Below are 16,743 nucleotides of genomic sequence, written 5' to 3'. Positions count from 1 at the left end.
AATCCTAACCAGGAAAAACATGGAGGAGACTGACAGGATCAAAAGAATGAAATTATATGGGAAGATGTTTAACAATTACCCTTGATATAGCCGTAATATGGGAATTCACAAATTCTCCAAATCATTTGCTAAAGACAGTGCTCCACTCATTGTGATTTAGGATATACACAGTTCTCACAAGAGAGAGAATGTTTTCTATGAGACAAACCAGTGGATGTGGGAAAGGGGGTCAAGCTTTCAGGCTATCCCTGATCGCAGCTCTGTACGGGGGTTACAGTTTGGTGAGGGGACTGCTCCCAAAAACTTGTCTCTTTTTTGCAACTACACCAGCAGATATGATCTTCTTTCTCCATGCCTGGTACCTCTGCCTATTTTTAGATCACCACTTCTACAACAGCACTACTGTTTGCAGCTAAAGGAAGGGAAGACTGACGGGATGTTTAAATAAAGTGAAGCTAAAAGCTTTGTGCAGGATAAATAATATAAATCCAATCTGGAAACAAACCAGTCAAATCAAATGTGAAAGAACATGAATGAAAAAATGTGACCAGTAATTGTGAGCTGCTTAAGAACATTTTAATAGACACCTCCCAAAACATTAGCATAACAAGGAAAGAAGGGCAGACTAATTATGAAACAAACTTAGCCTACAGGCTAGTGAAAGCAGCTGTAAAAATAATTGATAAGGGAATACACACTTCATATAAAACAAATGGGGGAACATAAAAGTTAAGGGTAATGGTCACAGATTAGAGAAGGGAAATTAGAACAAAATAACAAGAAATAAAGCTACATAGAGTTACATTTAAAAACTACATTTTTAAAAATTTGGAACAACAGAAATCCATGAGAGATATTGGGACTTTATTAGGTTGAAATGGCAGAACTAGTTATAATTAAATAGAAGTTCTGTATCAATATTTATATTCTATATTCGGAAAAGCAAGATGATACATTTGCATTATCATCTGACTGTTATTAATTCCAAAAGTAGTTCTTTCTAGAAGTCACTTTCTTTGTGGGAGATTCTTACAATCTCTGACTGCTCTTTAGCAGCAGAATCAAAACAAACACAACCAGTAGGTTGAGGGAGGTAATTCACCCCCTCTACTCTGCTCTTGTTAGACTTCCCTGGAGCTGTGTCCAGTTCTGAGTCCCCCAGCATAAGAAGGACAGGGATCTTTGGAGTGAGTCAAGAGAGGGGCCATGAAGATGATCAGAGGGCTGGAGTATCTCTCCTACAGACAGGCTGAGAGAGTTGGGGCTACTAAGCCTGGAGAGGAGAAGGATCCGGGGGGACCCCACAGCAGCCTTCCAGTATCTGAAGGGGGCCTACAGGAAAGCTGGGGAGGAACATTTTACAAGAGCATGTAGTGACAGAAAAAGGGGGAATGATTTGTAACTGTAACAGGGTAGATTTAGGTTAGACATTAGGAGGAAATTCTTTAGTGTGAGGGTGGTGAGACACTGGAACAGGTTGCCCAGGGAAGTTGTGGATGCCTCCTCCCTGGAGGTACAAGAGTATTAAGAAAAGCAAGAGGGTGTCCAGCCCTTTTTTTTTCCTTGCAGCTGGTTCAACATTTTGTAGAGGCAGTTTGCTTCATCTCAAAGTGAAATAAAAAAATCTCATGTATATTACATTAAAACTGCCTTTAAGGTAAGGTAGTTTGTGTCTTAGCTACTTAGCATTCATCAGATGGTTATGCCTGGCAAACTAGAGCTGACTAGCTCAGGCACTGTGAATTCATGTGCTTTTTGCACACTAAGTCCTGTCTGTAGAGAAGCTCAGAAAGAAAAAGAGTGATTTCCCCACATTCTGCAAAGTTTTTACTAAAGAAAGATGAAGTTCGATGAATGTCTTCGGTTTGCGCAAATCAATGTGTAACAAGTCTCGGTGGCTGAAATGAAAAGCTACAATAAATTTAGACTAAAGGTCCCATTTTTTTCATTGTTATGGTAATTATTGAAACATCATGCTCAGAGTTTTGGCAGGGTTTTTTTTCTCTGGAAATGTTATAATCAAGAACAGCATGTTTTCTCAAACACACACTCTAATTCCCAAAGGAATTAAATCCACGGAATTCTTAGATCTATGTTATGTGGGAGGTCCAGCTAAAGAATTGCAATGGTTTCTACTGGCTTTATACTATACGACCAACCTAAGAACCTGTGACTGAATGGTTGTTGCTACACCACTCGTGTTTGGGGGAACAAGCATTATGGTCACAATGCTCTTTCAGTGGCAAAGCTCATTTTAACTATAGACTGAAGTATCAAACCCTAGAAAGAGACTTCTAATTTGGCAGTATCACCCATTCTGGCCCTTTGTATGCCTTTAATAATTCCATGTTTCTTTCTAGTTTTACTACATCGCTATCACTGAATAAAATCACGAAGAATTAGCAACACTTTCATAAATTCACTCATTTATTTATGATAGAACATACTGTCATCTCATGTATAAATCAACCATTGAAGTTTAGTAATTCAGTGGTTAATGCATGAGTCATGTATATATGTCTGCCCAGTTAATGTAACTGTAAAATAAGCATTCAAAAACATATCTTCTTGCCTGGTATTATAATTTCAAGTAATACTGATAGAAGCCCATACATGTGAATAAGACTGCCTGTCACCTAAGACACAAGCGAGGTGTCTTAGGTATCTTTTGATCACAAAGAAATAAGATTTAAAACAAAGTTTCAGCAGTTAAAAATTGGACATAAGGCTATTACAGATTTTTCTGGTTATGTTATAAGAGTGCTCAAACACATCACTGTATGTAGTTCAAATATCCGGCTTCTTCCACTTCTTATACCAAGACTGGTACAATTTCACCTTGGAGACAGCTTTAGGATAGGGTTTATGCATTAAATCAGCTTTTCTACTTTTCAAAACACAAATGTGCCAGGATCTGTCACCCTTTTATCTTTGAGAAGAATGCTAGGCTAAACTGAATTTGATTCTTGGGCAAATGCAAAAACTGATGAGGATGCAAGGGATCCCAACCTTTGTAAACAGTGGCATAATCTGCAGAGGGACAAAGAGAGAAAGAGAATGTGAGACACTGGTGAAAGAATTTGCAGTGCTTAGGAGCCTCAATTATGGGCCAAGATCCCATTTGCATTGTTTAATAACAAAAGATGGTTCCTGCCCTGAAGCATTTACAATAAATGTGGATTTGAAATTCATTTTCAAGGAATGCTAGAGTACTTGTTTGTGCACTGTGTTTAACAGATAGGAAACACACTTTTGGAAATGGCATGTATTAGTAGAATAAAGCCAGCCCAAGCCTGCATATTGTTAAATTCTGTTCACAAGATAAAAATTATTGTGTGATATTGGGCAAAGATGTTATTTCTTCATTAATGAATTTTTTTAATGCCTTTCTACATTAGCTATAGAATTTATGCACCTGACAGCATCTGAATGAGAAAAAGGAAATATTTTGCATTCTGTCACTGAATGACCTTGATAACCATAATAGAAATTAGAAAATATGTTCTATATTTGTTACAGCGAATGCATTCTCCAAAGTATTTCAGTAATTATTTTTAAGATCATAGTAATTTAACAATCCCTCACTTCTTCAAGCACTCTGACCTTGGATGATTGCTTGAACCTTCACATACATATTACCTGCAAAATCTTTGTATATGTTTTTAATACTTCAAACTCTTTACTTTCCTTGAAATATATTTAAAGATAGTGTAGTTCAATGAAAGGTTGGATGAAGATATTTACTGAAGTAAAATGAAACTATGTCCACAGACATATATTATCAAGTGTTTATTTTACTCTTCATTTTTATGAAGTCTTTTTATTTTCTTCTTTAACAAGAAGTGAGCTCCCAGATACATCTTTCACATGGAGCAGCAAGCACCATTGTTTCATACTCATGGTCTTGGACGTAGGAATGAAATTGTCCACATTTAGGCTTTGCTTTAAATCTTATTTCTTTGTGATCAAGAGATAAATTTGTGCCTTAGGTGACAGGCAGTCTTCTTCACATGTACGGGCTTCTGTCAGTATTATTTAAAACTATTATACAGAGCAAGAAGATATATTTTTGAATGCTTAGTTTACAGTTGCTCAATTCTTTACAGTGCTGGTAACAGATGAACTGATCCCTGTATCTCACTACAAAATCATTACAAATAGCATACAGCTCTGCTGGCACCCTTGGAATTTTGTCACTCTTTTATACATAAACTATCATCCTGAGAGCTATGAGTTGGTAGAACTCTCCAGGAATGTTCAGTTCTTTCCCATGTGTTTTTTTTCTCCCACTCCCCACCACCCATTCCCTTCTATAAGTTCCTCTTGTGAAGCTACTTGAGGGAACAACAATCCTCCCACAATCTCCCCAGTTTGTTTGGATCTACAGCATTGTAACCAGCTCTAATGTTTCATGCAGACATTTAAATAATGTTGCCTATAAAATTAGTGAAGAAGCACAAAGCCTTCTCAGACATAAGGTTTTGACTGCATTTCTGGTCCCTTAAACTGTCAGTCACTGCCCAGAATTCTCTCTTGCATTTCCTACCTCCTTTTATTCCCTCAAGTATTTTAAGGTCTTGGACCTATAAGGTGTAAAATGCCTCTTCTTTTCCCTAACTGCTTCTTACATAAGGCATCACTTGGTTTCTTTCTTCTTCAGATTTCTTTCCCTCCTTCAGTCAAGGTGCCCAGTTTCCCATCTCTTGCATCTGTAACCAGAAGGGGATGAGGAGCATTAGGCTGGAAGAGCTTATATCTGCACTGTCCACTGGCATATATCTGCAGCATCTACAGAAAAGGGTATCTAACTGTGGACCATCACAGGACGATGCATATATTGCATCACACTACTTCTCTCCCCATGACACCTGACTTGTGAACCTGAACTATCAGAAAGAAGCTGTTGGATGTATCTGAGCCCTATCAAAAGAAGGCAATTCCACAGAGCTCAAAATGACATAATCCTGTCCTCCCAAATGACAAGAACCAGTTCTTCTTTTAGCTATCACAGGACTACATGATTTCCTCCTTGGCTTTGAAGATTCATCTTCCTCTCTCTACTGGAATATGTCAGCAAACCTGTGCATTTCTCCCACAAACTTTCTTTGAGTACAGGTTATTATTTATTTAGTTTGTATTTATAGACGATGTATTTGTATAGGGCCTACACCTTCCCAGTGTTTACATTATTACGTCCATCCTTTGCATCCACAGTAGCAAATGCAGGAAGTATTTCTCTCTTCTAAGCCATTTACAATGAATTCAGAGCAAGACTTCCTCTGACTCCTGCCTGCCAAAGTACCATGTACTTGAGCATAATCTAAAAATTTACCAGAGGTACTTCCAAAGGTTATGCAAAGCCCTGATTCAAAGAAATGGTGCTGAACATCTATGTCAGAAAGTGAGCTGTGCTCAGCTGCACACACTGACTCAGCTGTTATGCAGACACCTGGCAGATACAGACCTTCAGCTGCCATCTGTGCTGCCTGTATCATGCAATCACATCCCTATGATCTTAGAGTAAAAATGGAGGAGAAGAGGTAGCAGTAACTGTGGAGAAAGGAGAGCACAGTAAGTTTCATAAAACCTCTAATATAAAGAAGGGTAGGTCACAGAGCAGCTGATTTTGCTTGCCACCAAAGCAATTTTCACAGTAGGTGCCATACAAAATTATCCTAGACTTATTCAGTTTTTTAGAATAATCGAGGAGAATTACACACACATAAAACTCATGTTATATATAGGGCAGTAACAGTCATTACCATAGGAACCATCTGTCAGATGCCTGCTTCCTAAGAATCCTCCAGAGACATCACAAGGAGAAGCCATTAGGTTTTTGTAATCTGAGTGACACTATTGGTAGTCACTTCTTACAACAGCATCTCTACTTGCTGATAACTACCCCTTACCTCCTCCCCCTGGAATGAAAAAAATGAGGATATCTACTGGCAGGAGGAGGCTTTATTCTTTAATACCCATCTCTGTACCACACACACAGAAGCACATCCCAACACTGGAAATTTGAGACAGAGGAAAGAAACAATGCAAATGCAATGTATTAACATGGTGGTCTTCTCATGCCGTTTGAGCTAAAATGGAGATAACAAGAGGATTGATATTTCCTGAAGTTAACTTTACCTCTTGCTTACCTTCCAACCCTTCAGAGAACTCAGGAGGAGGTCCCAGATGGAGGTCCCACCCAGACATACTGCTGTCCAGGCCTCCAGCTGCAGGGAGTGCCTAAGCCAGAGAGAGTCCAGCGGAGGGTGACAAAGATGACTGGGGTATTGGAGCATCTGTCTTAAGAAGAAAGGCTGAGAGAGCTGGGACTCTTTAGCCTGGAGAAGAAAAGGCTGAGGGGAGACCTTAGTAATGCCTACAAGTATTTAAAGGGTAGGTGCGGGGAGGATGGAGCCAGACTCTTTGCAGTAGCTCCCAGTCACAGGATGAGGGGCAACAAGCACAAGCTGGAACACAGGAAGTTCCATTTAAATATGAGGAAAAGCTTCTTTACTGTGAGGGTGACAGAGCACTGGAACAGGCTGCCCAGAGAGGTTGTGGAGTCCCCTTCTCTGGAGATATTCAAGATCTGCCTGGGTCCAGTCCTGAGTAATGTGCCCTAGGGGATCCTGCTTTAGAGGGGGTGTTGGACCAGATGATCTCTAGAGGTCCCTTCCAACTCTGACAGTTCTGTGATTCTGTATTAACTCCTCAGATCTTTCCAAGTTAAACTGGGCTATTTTCAATATTATAGGCTTCAGAAAGGGGCTATGTGGAATAAAAGGAGTAAATTACTAAACTAATTTGTACCATGGCAATCATGCCTTCAGCTTGTCTAACTTGGCTTCTGTTCTCAGGCATTTAATGAATTTTTTTTTGGAGTTAACCTCATGTGTGAGAAATAAAGCAGCTCTCATAGACAGTCCTCTGCTCCCCAGATGCCAGTCAGAGATTAGACAAGAAATTATTTTGTTCCCTTCATTTTCTTTTCTGTACCTTCTGTATCTGGTTTTGGCCATGTTTAGAGGCTATGTGGATTACACATGTTCAGTTTCTTACTGTATTTTGAAACCTTTGGAAACAATTTGTGTATGTTAGCGTGGAAAGATGTGGATTCATAATATGTAAATATTTCTCTAATTTATTTTTAATAAATTACTTATTGCATCTGGTCTTCAGGCCAAAAGCAGGCTCATGTTACATGGTAGGATATTCAGTATGTTATGCAGTAAGATTTAAACTATCTTGAAGTATTACAAAATACTAAATTATATCTCATACTCTGTGATTGTTTTTTCTTATGGAGTTGCTAAGGCAACATGCTGGAACTTGTGGTTCAGTTCTGTTCAGTTGACTGTTTACCACATTTTAAAAATAAACTGGTTATTATATTAAGTTGCATTTATAATTTCTATAACTTTTGCACTTCTCCATGGCCTTCTGTGCCAGAGATGAAGGCGGTCTAGTCTTTGGGAATACGTTTTTGGAGGAGAGACGATGTGGGGGAGAGGTATACAACACTAGATACTAGATCATGCTGTGGTTTGTTGCTTTAACAAAAGCATTTGTAGATTTCCTTGGTTCTACTTGTTCATGTAGAAGCTTGTTCCTTCTGCATGATTAGCGTAACATTTTTCCATCATTCCTTGTTGAAGCCCTTCCCCTTGTCCATTCTTGGATCAAGCACATGCTATTGCCTTCAGGAGAAGCAGCAAGTCTCTCATGAGCGGACCCTGCTGCTCTGTGCTGAGGCTTCTACCTATCTTACTGCTTCTTGGGGTACCTGGCAAGCTTGGTAAGTGTCTTTGTTGCATGTTAGGCCAAGCACAATCAGCTGGGCAGGCTTTGCTGCCTGTGCTTTTACCCTGCACATTGTGCCTTCAGTTCCACTTCACTGTCATCATAATTCCTTGTATTCAAGGGCTTCTGCACAAGCTACCCACTTCAGTATTTATTTTACTGATTCATGAATATTTTAAAACATTTCTCTTGGAATCATAGAATCTCATCTTATAATTAAAAACTCAGGTGATCATTAAATGCCTATAGATTGTAGTTTCATGACATGCAGGCTGTTCTGAAGATACAGTCTTTATGGAATCTCAGTTTCAAGGCTTAGGAAAGACCTTTCTTATCCATGACTTCAGTCACTCAAACTTGCTCCTTCCATTGAACTAGGAAAAGGGTATGAAAGCATAAAGTGCTTATTAAGTTTAACGTTTTTGTTCACCTAGTTTACTGCCTTCCCATCTGCCCTTTACTTGCAGAGGACTTAAAATCAGACAGAAGCTGGAGGAAATGCCGTTATCCTGCTGTTGTCTATTTAGCTTTCATTAAGTAAGTTGGTGCACAGCTCACACTCATTTTCAAAATCAGCCCATCATCTAAAAGTATTTACATAAGACTCTTTGCATTATATACCAACCTCTGCGACACTAGTATTAACTACTGACATCTGCCAAGGCTGACTAGTAAGTGCTTTACAGTATCAATTCATCCTAAGCAAAAAGCATGTTTGAGTGCTGCAGTGCTCTTGTTAATGCCAATAAGAAGTATCAGAGCTCATATGACACCTAGCAGAAATTAGTATCCACATTCAAAGAAAAGCTTTTGTTATTTTCCAGAGTATTATGTGGACTTTATTGAGATGACTGCATCTGACACCTGCTGTAATATAAAATGCAGCTATAATTAGCCAACTGATGCTCTCTGCAGTTTAGGTCGAATCCCTTCTGTGGGAATTATGCTTTAAAATATTCAGAACTCCAAGTGGCTCTCATTACATTTAATTTTTACTTAGAATTAGGTGGTCTAGAAAAAAAATTTAGGATTGTAATAGCCCCCCGCTGAATGCCACACAGCAATGTGAAAACCCATAGATTTTTTTCCAAATAAAAAAATGAGAACAGCAGACTACACTACAGCCTTCAATTGAAGTCTGGCTTTGCTTAATTGTACTTTTTGCACTCATCAGTCTCTCCTCTTCAGAGCAAGCTACAAAAATTGCCTGAATAGCCAAAGAAAAGTTTCCCACAGTCACTGGCCACAGAAAAACACCATTGTCCTTCCTCACAGTTTGATGGACAACATTTCTATAAATGGGTAGCCAGTCTGTCAATGGTACCCTTGCTGAAAAGGCAAAAGAAGAGAACAGATTCTGCCAATATCTGACAAAGCATGTTAAGACATAATCAGGCATTCACTAGTCAGGCAGCTGCCCCTGGGACCTTCATAACACAGGTGCCTTTAAGCCATTTCCTATTCACAGATAAAGGAAACAAGCAGGAGATACCTGGGAAAGGAGCAGTCTATTGTGGGCTGTCACATGTCCATCTTCTAGGCTGCCTGCATAAAAACAGAAAGAACATAAAGGAAACTTCAGGCTGCACTGCTAAATTACAAAATAGCAAAATACCCTCCAACTCCATAACTTTAATCTTCGTTAAATAGTAAGAATAATTCAAGAGTGGCAAAGGAGCACCGTGCCTTATAAGAGGTACCTTCTTCATTCTTTTTCTTGCATCAAACTGAGAAAAAGATCTGTCATGTCCACAAGGCCAACAACCAGAACAAAGCCAGCAGTGGTGGTCTCAGGACTACCACTGTCACCCACTGCATCTTTCGTACATTTTTTTCCATGCCTAATCTGCTCACTTCTTTCCCCAGCTGAGATTATTTTTTTTTGGCCTTTAACTAAGGAAACTGAAATTTTCTGACAGACCAGCCTAGGATGAAGGAAAGTTGATTAAGCTGCAGGACAAAGACTCTTTTATCAACCTTATCTTTGTGAACATAACAAACTAGTGACATCTCATAGTCAAGGTTACTTATCTGAAGGGCACTAGGCAAAGTGATCATTTTAGCAGTGATCATGATAGGGCAACAGTTAGTTATGTGCAAAAGAAAACATAAGTCTTTTCTGATGATGCATAAACAAGCCTATTTCATACAGTCAACATATTAAATGCCAAAATCCATGCTACCAAGCAGGAACTCAGTTTACATTTAAGTAATGTCTCACTGATTTTTCATGGTGATTTTAATAGCACTGCTTGTGTGTTTAATGATAAACCACTTTATCAAATTCCATTTATCATGGATGTTCCTGATGAAAGACACTCATGGAAACAATATCAAGAAAAAGGCTTCAGGAGACGTATCACAACTACTGGAATTGCCCTGATGTTGTTGAGAGGCTCCTGCAGGTCTCGCTGTCTCTGAGAACATAAACTGCTGCAGTGCAGCACAAAGCACTTGCAGCAGAAGCCAGAGTATGAACAAGTACAGAAAGGTCTTCTGTGTACTTCTTTATGCAACAGTGCTGATGTCTTGTATTCCCCTGAGGCAAAAATGTCCCAAAGAGCACAGTTATGATTTCTCAAAATTGTAATTGTCTAACCAAATCTACTCTTTCATACAGGCTGTGTATATCTGTGTGTGTACATATATATATATATATATAATTTTAAAACAGGGAAGTTTCTGAACTCCTGCAATGGAGTTATTCAAATGGAATTCATAGCCATAACGAAATTAGAGCTGAAGCCAAGAATTAAAAAGATTAAGTTAAAATGGAATATTATAAAATGTAATGAAAAAAACCCACCACAACAACCTATGACACCCATAATAATTTTTTCTTGGTCAGTTTTGATAGTTCCATGGTTTCCTAGTGCTGCCTATACCTGTGCAGCTGAGCTGGAGTTACACTTCTCAACATTTAAAAAGGACTGCTTGTTCTCTGTTGAATCAGCCTCAGGTCATTATCAAACTTACAACCTAGGCCCAGTCTTGCAAAGGCTTTTACACACAGGCTTAGCTTTATGCACATGAATAGTCCTTTAGAATTCATTAGAATGATTTGTGCACAAAGTAAGCAGGTGCATGACTAGCTTCAGTGAAGGATCAGGACCCAAAATGTCAAAGACTCCATATTCCCTATTAACAAACACCTCTCCTGCATTAGAAAAATACCAACAGTGTAAAGATGAGTGTGATCTTTTGTTTTGTTCGTTTACCATAATACAATAAGGATCTTTCAAATAACTTTATAGTTACTTTATATCCAAAAAGGGCATTATGTATTTACTCATACAGATGTAGAAGTTGAAGAATACTGCAGCTGGTATGAACACAGTGATACATCCAGAGGATGTTAAAGGATTTATGTGCCTATCTTACATTGGAATATGGATACATTAACCCCTTAAGGTTATTTTGAGGGGCTGAACTACATGATATAGGTCCCTAATTTCAACTGTCAGTCCATGAGTCTCATATCTAAAGCAGATCTGGATCTGGTTCCTGAAGTCAATGGAGGAGCCTCCTAGGATACTGAATAACTGGTCGGACCAATAATGACAGATGTGGTCAATTATATGCTAACTGTCCAGGTGCTGGGGTATACAGATTTATAAGCTAAACTGCTAAAGCAGGAAGAAAATCTAAATTGGAACAACTTAACAGTTCCAGATAAAAGGCTAGGAAGACTGTATGTTTAGAAAATTACTTGGGTCCCAGCTAAGCTGTGTGAAAAGCTTGTACATAGCACAGGTGAAGTACCCTATTTTAAATATTCCTAAGCATCCACCACTATTATTTCTTTTTAAATAATAGTCAAATTATACCAATAAAGATGCAAACTACAGCTTTTAAAAGCAAGCACTCAGCAATCAAGGAATCCCAAAAGTTAAGTTTCTCTCAAGTAAATGTGCTATATTCCTGTTTCTCTGTTAAATATAGATTTTCAAGTATCCCATTAAATCTGAGTTAAATATATATTATGTGCAGCAGGTACATATTAATGCAGTGGAAAATTATTAATTTTTAGACTATCTTCAGGTATGAGTGCTTAATTTCACAATGCTTGTGTCATTTGACTAGCAGTCTACAAACAAGGGAAACATTGAGAGCAGAGATACCTACTCTGCAAGAGATCTTCTACCTTTCTGTGTGACAGTCTCAAAAGGAAATTATAGAAAGGAGGCTTATAATCAAACCTTGCAAAGTAACTACAGAAGGCTAAAATTGTGTAAAATTTATGAACACAAGATAGTTATAATAATAATTCACTGACTTCTCAGAAGAGCTGTTGAGCTGGGCCTTGCACAGGTCAGTTCTGGATCCCAAATTATATAACTGAAGAATTTCGTGCAAAGGATGCTAATCTTATTTGCAGACAGCAGCAAGAAAGACAGGGCAGGAAGGTAGAGCAAACTTTAATACGATGTAAAATTACTAAAAAAAAGGACGTAAAAATAATGACCAAAGTAAGGTAAAGCATAGAGCAGTATTAGAAAATCCCCAGAACAACAAAAAAAAATCAGACAGGAAGGGCCACAGGTCTATATGCATGTCAGGTTAAGGACACTAAACAGAAAGTGGGCAACAGCCTCAGGAAGATTTTGCATTTTGTAAGGAATGATAAAATAACTCCATGTCATGAACATGTTTAAAGGTTTTTTTCTCTTCTTTAAATGCAAATACATTGCCAGCAGTACTTCCCATAGAACGTTTCCTACAAATCCCATTGCAATCCTGTCTGAACCAGGCCTTTTAAATTTCGATAGAGTGAGAGAAACACCAAAAGGTCAGTGAGGACATTTGCTTTGAAGGAATGCAGCCCCTATTGGAGGACTGGATTTGCAATTCAGAGCCTTTATTTGATGAAGTTATTAAGCATATGGCTGCATTTTAAGGGAACAGGCTGAATTTTTTCAGCTGAGCTAGTGCTTAAAATTGGGCATCAGCTTAAGCATCTTGTTGAATCAGGACTTACAACATTGGAGCAATGACTTTTCCTAGGTACCTAGGTAGCAACAGAAGCGAAATGCTCTTCTGACATTAATGCTTGGGAAAATAAATATTTATTTTTTTTATTCTGGAGAGGACTTTGTTGTGTCCTATTCTATTTTAATCCAACGAGTCAGATACTATCAATTTTTATTTATAGAATCATAGAGTGGTTAAAGTTGGAAGGGACCTCAAAGATCATCGGGATCCAACATCTCTGCTTGCTATGAGCAGGGACACCCCACACTAGACCAGGCTGCATGAAGCCTTACCCAACCTGGCCTTGAACACCCCTGGGAAGGGACATCCAATACCTCCCTGGGCAACCTATTCCAGTGCCTTACTGCCCTCATGGTGAAGAAGTTCTTCCTAATGTCTAACCTAAGATAATTTAGATAATTTAAAAACCTAAGATAATTTAGAGCAGCACTGATAATCTGCATATTAAGAAAAACTACCTTTACAGCAGTCAGTGCCCAGCTGCACCACCTGCCTGGAGCACTGGGCAGAATGCAGGGTATTGTTTTCATCTTTGAAGCTCCAAATTATTTCAGTTTAAATTTTTTTCTGAAGTGTTGTTTCTTTTGCCTTTCCATGTGTTACAGCTGACACAAGCAGAAGTACACAGCATGAGCTTTTCCATTCAGGAGAAAAATCTGCTTACACGTTACACAGGCTCCTTAGCTCAGCACTTCTCTCAAACAAACCTCAGCCACTGGTACATATTGCAGAGCACTGACCTTGCTTTGGGTGTTAGTTAAAAGTGTGAGTTCAGAAATTATGTTAATGTAATGTTAAGCAGAAGAAATAGAGCTAGTAATAATGACAGTTGTGACCAGCAAACACAAGTTATATCAATTTATTGAAGATTACAGAGATTTTAAAGTGTTTAAAAGCACACAGAGTTGGAAAGAAGTGCACATCTTTATCATTTTACAAACCAAATAAAAAGGAACAATAGTCCAAAACCAAAAGATAATCCTTTTCCTTTCAAAATCATATTCACCCAAACAACTATATTTGCTGTCTGTGAAGGACCAGACCTTTCCTCACACTCACATAATATGCCCTTTAGGTCAGCAGTCATAACTGACTTAAAGATGGCTGCTCCTATTGAAGAACTTACTGGTTTTGCATTCATTTTTTTCAAGGTGGTTTTGGTGGGAGAGGCTTTTTTACAACTCAGGGATCTATTTCAGGGATAAAAATAGATAGGAAAAAAATAAAAGGAATATCTTACAATGATAACTCTATCCCGGAATGTTGAAAGCAGATCCAGATTATTCCCTCCCTCCATAGTCACATCATAAAAATATCTGATAATGGTCATTACCGCCAAGTTACACATATTTGAACTTTCTGATCCCTGACAGTTTCTCCATCTCTGGCAAGCCACTACTCACCAGTTTTCTACAAATTCCCTCCAAATTACCAGTATCTTTCCAGCAATGAGTGCTTCCAATATTGTATTTTTTCACCAGCGTTATTGAGCATGCCAGGTAATTTCTTGTATCTTTATGGGAGGCCTGGAGTTACTGTGGCCAGCTGTACTGCCACAATCACAAGTGTTTCAGTTGTACTTTGTACAGTGAGCACATAACCAACTTTTGGAACGATTCTGCTCTGGTGTCTCTCTTCCATTACATATGAATGCTTAACATGATTTGTCTTAGCTGTATTTGCATGTTTTTCCCCTATTCTGATTTTCTCATATGCTCTCATGTTTCCAGTCTCTTAAATAACTTGGATTACTTCTGGTCTGTTCAGGCTTGCATAACGCATTACCCAATTTAATCTGTGAAGTTTCAGATTATACCAAATATATTCAGAAAACAGCTACAACACACATCAAGACCTTCTTAAAAGTAGGAAGAAAACTGTGCCCTCTTCATCAAAAGGAATCATTACTGTTTCTCTAAAAGAAGACGTTTGCAATCATCAGGAAGAAGGGCAAGATCCAGTCTCTTCTTAGTAAATAATAGGTGGACATCAGTAACTCTACAGACTGCTTCATTGTCTTCTGTCTACTTTCTTGTAATGGTCACTGGATAAATAACAGTACACCACATTCACCCTCTCTTGATACCCTCCATGTTCATTCTATGTCCCTTATATTTCCATGTATATGACAGCATAACCTCCTGTATCTTTCTGACATTTATGTGCTTATCTCTTTAACTTGAAAAATTTTGTATCACAAAACAACCTCTTGCTGGAGGTAAAGATAACATGTCCTAGACCAAAGGAAAGATCTCAGGTCTCTCAACTATAGTCTTGATATATCTAAGCAGGTCATCAGAGCTTCAGCCAGGGCAAATTGCCTTCTCTGACACTGAGTAGCCACAACCAATGCCAGGTTGTTATTTCTCTGCTTCATACTCTGTTTCAGACAGCAAAATGCTTCGTTTGTAGTGCTGGTGGGGAAGGGAGATTGTAGTTTCCTTTATTCTTGAAAGCTTCATGGTTTGATGCAAATTAGATTATTATGTTTTGCAGAGTTGACTTTAGCTGCTTGTCCAGAGATAAAACTGCAAAAGGGGCAGGAAAGGCTGAAGCAGCAAGTCTTTGACCACAAGCTGGAATTAGCACTGTTGGGCAGAAATAAAAAATAAAATGTCACATTTTTTTGTACCATTTGTAACTGCCTGCCATGGTCTGTGTATGTGTTCAAGATTATGTCATTTGACAAAACCAGTATCTTCGCAAGAATTAAGTAAATTTCGCTCTATTTCAGAGCTTCCCAACCATGAATACATTTTGCAGTAAGCATTTCTCAATCCAAAGACTGGTTCTCACCTTCTGAATGCAGCCAAGTGCCATCTAGCTCACCTTAGATATTCTTGTAAAATGCAGATCTTCGTGAAATGTATTTCTTATCATTAGCACTTGTCCTTTTTGGAACTAATTTTCCTCCAGAACTGAGCAGAACTCTCTCTGCCTGAGCCTTCTGAAATAGATAAACTGGGTGCTGAATGAAGATACAGAATCTTCAGTTTAGTGGGATTTATTTTCACTAACTTGGCAAGTTTTGTCTGGATACTTTAGAAAGGAATGCCTTTAAAATGTTCCCCAAAATATCAAATAAATTAATCTGCCTTTCTAACATTTTTTTATTTAAGAATGCTTTATTGTTTGCATATACAACAGCACTCAGCACTTCCCAATGGAATAAAAAATACTGGGGGTGCAGGGAAACAGGAAGCAGTATGAAGGTTAAAGGATCAAAACTGGAGTACCAAAGGAAAGATCAGGTAGAAAACCTTTGTCAGCATTCCTACTGTCATAGGAAAAAAAATCAGACTGTCTCAAAGGAAATACAGTCTTGCAAGCCCCATAATGAAGTACTATGATAAACATGCTTTTTGTCCTTTGATGAAAAACCAGCATTGCTGTAACCAGAACAGTAAAGACTTTGAAGAGCAGCACATATTAACGTAAAAAAAATGAAGTTATAACCAGGAAAGTACAGCTGAAACAAGTCCAGTAATCTGATATACTTAAATACCAATACTTATTTTCTTTTCCTCCACGAATAAGCACCTCCATATGATCTTGCTGACTGCTCCCTGGAGGCAGCTGAAGGACAGGAAGGAGCCAGGAGGCAAAGAAAAGGCTGAGGACACCAGGTGACCTGGCAGAGAGAGAACGCCCCGCAGGAGCTGCTGCAGCCCAGGGCCCAGTGTCCGGTGGTACGGAAGGTGCAGAGGCAGCGCTCAGGGGCGTCCCCAACACCCCTGGGCCAGCGCAGCGCCCCTGCCACCGCTCAGGTGGCCTTTTATCTGACAGCTGCCGCGGGCCTCAGCTGAGAAAAGCGTCAGGGTGTCAGAAACGTCTGAGAAAGGAGCAAAAGCTGTTTCCTCAGGCTTGGGAACCGGGGCTGCTCGTCCCACTGGAGCGCTGGGCACTGCAGAGTGGCCTGCACAGCACAGCGAGAGCCGGGCAGGACACCCA

This window comes from Chaetura pelagica, unplaced genomic scaffold (assembly GCF_000747805.2).
Source record: "Chaetura pelagica isolate M959 unplaced genomic scaffold, ChaPel_1.0 scaffold11, whole genome shotgun sequence".
Classification (NCBI taxonomy): domain Eukaryota; kingdom Metazoa; phylum Chordata; class Aves; order Apodiformes; family Apodidae; genus Chaetura; species Chaetura pelagica.
This window is presented reverse-complemented; position numbering follows the sequence as displayed.